This window comes from Saccopteryx bilineata, chromosome 2, assembly GCF_036850765.1.
Source record: "Saccopteryx bilineata isolate mSacBil1 chromosome 2, mSacBil1_pri_phased_curated, whole genome shotgun sequence".
Lineage (NCBI taxonomy): Eukaryota > Metazoa > Chordata > Mammalia > Chiroptera > Emballonuridae > Saccopteryx > Saccopteryx bilineata.
The window spans coordinates 25,038,352-25,042,317 of record NC_089491.1 but is presented as its reverse complement, the minus strand read 5'-3'; the positions used below and the strand labels follow the sequence as shown (position 1 = coordinate 25,042,317).

General features: G+C 44.8%; 1 pseudogene; it reads left to right on the top strand.

Annotated features, from left to right (window-relative positions):
* The first annotated feature begins 600 nt into the window (after positions 1-600).
* LOC136327727 (5S ribosomal RNA) lies at positions 601-720 on the top strand (annotated as a pseudogene).
* The last annotated feature ends 3,246 nt before the right edge of the window (positions 721-3,966 follow it).

Here is a 3,966-nt window from a genome sequence, read left to right as displayed (position 1 = left end):
TAATAGCATCCTCTGATGCACAAAAGCATTCCATTTTGATGATGGCCAATTTGTCTATTTTCTCCTTTTGTTGCTTATACCTTTGGTGTCTTATCCAAGGAAATTAGTGCCAAATCCAACACCACAAAGCCTGATATTTTCTTCTCTGTATGCCATCTTGATCTATGCATTCCAGCCTCTAATAGCAGTTTCCAATTATCTGCTAGTTCAACATAAATCTCCAGTGATTCCTCACCCCCACCCTGCCTCTGTCATTAGCGTGAATGTTTAAAACCTGGCAATTTTGCTCTCAGTTCACAGTGTAGTTACAGCTGCTCTCTGATGAAAGGCTAAGACAAGTTGGAGTAGGTGCAGAAATCTCAGTGACCTTGATCTTAACCCTGATTGCACTGGAAGGGACCTGGGAACAGTAGAGTAGGCAGAGATTTTGGAATCAAGTGGGTCTTGCTCAAAATCATGGCTTACAGCCTGTCTCTGCTTCTGCCCCGGCCAGCTGGGGGGGTGTTGGGCAAGTTCCACCTCTTTGAGCTTCAGTTTTAAAGTGGTGATAAAACCTATTTTGAAGTATAGGTGTAAGAATGACAGAGAATGTGTATGAGTGTCTACGGCCATACCACCCTGAACGCGCCCGATCTCATCTGATCTCGGAAGCTAAGCAGGGTCGGGCCTGGTTAGTACTTGGATGGGATAATGTGTATGAGTGTCTGGCTGGTGCGTGCTGGGAGCTCTGATGACTCACTGCCTGTGTTGGACTGGGTTGTACATCTATCTCCTCTGCTGGGCCTCTGCCCACGAGCCCCTCCCGGGTCAGGCGGGCACATCTTCATCTCTGGATTCCCAACCTTTGATCCCAAGCCTGGTCAGTGGGAGGACCTCAGTCGGTGTTCGTTGAGTGAATGATTTGGAAGGTGAAAAACACTCCCCTGCAGCCCACCTGAAATCCACAACCATTGTCACGGCACACAGATTAGTTTGAAGTTGTGACTTTGAGAACTCATGTGGAATGTGTTCTTTGAATGAGTTTCTTAGTAGGAATGCTGACTGGTGCCTGTGTCTTCCTCTCTCCTCTTCACTGCTGCCGTTTATTTCCTTTCCCAATGAAACCGATCCTGCACTGAAGATCGGATTTTCCATGGGGCTTGGGTGGAGGTGGAAGCCAGGTACCCAAATGCTCCGATGTTAGCATTGAATGTCCTGAGTCCAGGAAACCCCTCAGTTCTGGGGTTTCCCTCAGAACAGCTGGTCATTCTCTACAGACAAGGAGAAGCTGACTGGCTGATACCCTGACTACGAGGTAGGATTTGCTTGAATTCCCTCTAAAGTTAGATCTGATAGGTTCTGTATGGTTCCGATGGTTTACACTGAATTTAGTATTTAATTTTTTTTAATTTATTCATTTTAGAGAGGAGAGGGAGAGGAGAGAGAGAGAGGAGAGACAGAGAGAGAGAAGGGGGGAGGAGCTGGAAGCATCAACTCCCATATGTGCCTTGACCAGGCAAGCCAGGGTTTCAAACCGGCGACCGCAGCATTTCCAGGTCGACGCTTTATCCCACTGCGCCACCACAGGTCAGGCCTGAATTTAGTATTTAGATGCATATGGAGCAGATCAGATTTTCATTCTGGTTTCATTCAAATTTGTATTTTCTGGACAAAGTGATTTTGTTGACTACTTTTAAAAAAGTTACAGCGTGCAGCATTTCTCGACATTCAACAGTGGCCCAAATTGAGACTGAGAATAATAAATGTATTAATTTTGGATCAGAGCTCCTTTTTCTAAGTTTATATTTGGACTGCAATTTGCTCTCATGAAAACCAGGCTTTCTTCTTGGGTTCAGTATTTGTTCAAAGACCCACCTTTATGTAATCTTCAGAGAAAGAGGGAAGCAGATACATTTTACTTCAAAAACTCGGTTGGGTGTCAAAGCTGGTGCAAAAATAGTTTTAAAAAACTGTTTTTAAAAATTGCTGTTAGCCTGACCTGTGGTGGCGCAGTGGATAAAGTGTCGACCTGGAACACTGAGGTCGCTGGTTTGAAATCCCGCATTTACCCAGTCAGTGCACATACGGGAGTTGATGCCTCCTGCTCCTCCCCCCTTCTTCTCTCTCTCTCTCTCTCTCTCTCTCCCTCTCTCTCTCTCTCTCCTTTCTCTCTAAAAACAAATAACTAAAATCTAAAAAAAATGCTTTTAAAAGAGTTGTGGCTGATATTTTTCACTCTAGTTATTCTTTCTGAGTTCAAATTTATTGGGAGGCAACGCCAATGACGTAACCGAGCGTGATCAGGCACGTGTTTTATGTCCTGGTACATCTCTTATGCTCACTGGGCCAGTGGACTCCATGTGCCCAGTGTCCACGGGTCCAGACCCTGCCCACTCTTGCCAGCCCTCCACTCAAAACGTCCAGTCTAAAACGTATTTCTGCACAAGCCATCCTCCTGCTTAAAACTCCTCACGAGCGATCCCACCTTTCAGTATCTGCCCAAATTTCAGGCTTGCATGAGCGGCTCCTCCACTGATCCTGCCAGCTGGCTTCCTGACCCCCGCACAGCCTCACTGGAGCCCTCTGCTCATTTATGTAACATAAAATCAACCAACTAAACCTGGACAATCCAGTCCGGGATTTAGTATATTTACGATGTTACGCAACCATCACTGGTATCTAGTTTCAGAACAGGTTCCTCACCCCGAAAGGGAACCATGTACACAGTACGCAGTCATTCCCCGTGGCATCTTTCCCCGGCCCCTGGCAACTGCCAATCTGCTTTCTGTCTCCGCGGATCTGTCTCAGATATCCAGAATCAGTGTATGGACTGTTGTAAACCGTGTACACAGTACGCAGTCATTCCCCGTGGCATCTTTCCCCGGCCCCTGGCAACTGCCCATCTGCTTTCTGTCTCCGTGGATCCGTCTCAGATATCCAGAATCAGTGTATGGACTGTTGTATGGAATCCCATCATCTGTGACCTTCTCTTATATAATATTTTTGAGGTTCATCAGAGTAGTGGCATTAAATATTAAAAGTCCCTGCCTTTTTATGTCTGAATAATATTCCATTGTATGGATATATCACAACTTGTTTATCCATTCATCTGTCCATGGGCATTTGGATTGTTTATACCAGGAGTCCCCAAACTACGGCCTGCGGGCCACATGAGGCCCCCTGAGGCCATTTATCCATCCCCCGCCACACTTCCGAAGGGGCACCTCTTTCATTGGTGGTCAGTGAGAGGAGCATAGTTCCCATTGAAATACTGGTCAGTCGGTTGATTTAAATTTACTTGTTCTTTATTTTAAATATTGTATTTGTTCCCGTTTTTTTTTTTTTTTTTTTTTTTTTACTTTAAAATAAGATCTGTGCAGTGTGCATAGGGATTTGTTCATAGTTTTTTTTATAGTCTGGCCCTCCAATGGTCTGAGTGACAGTGAACTGGCCCCCTGTGTAAAAAGTTTGGGGACCCTTGGTTTATACCTTTTGGCTATTGCGAATAGTGAGTGCGTGTACATGTCTTTGTTAGAGTACCTAGTTCCAATATTTTTGGGGTATGTGTAAGGAGTGGAATTGCTGGGACACATAGTAATTTTATGTTTTACGCTTTGAGGAACCACCAAATTGTTTTCCTCCCTTTTCTCTGTATGTATTTCAATAATACTATATGTTCAAGGGAATTTCTGTCTTACTACTATTATAGGATGCCTTTAAGTAAAACAGGCTGTACACATATCTGAGGGCAGGGATGTGTCTTATTCCTCTCTGAATCTGCAGTACCTCATTTAGGGCTGTGCAGGGAAGGTCTCAGCAAATGTTGGTGGAACTGGATTGACTGTACAGAGATTATATATATTTTTATCCTTGAGGCAAAAGTGGTGTATGTGGTAAGGCTCTGAATATGAGTGTAGAGCTAACTGGAGATAGGGAGTGAGGGTAGAACTACTTATCCACGGTTATGGCCTCTGTTGCTGGTTTGTC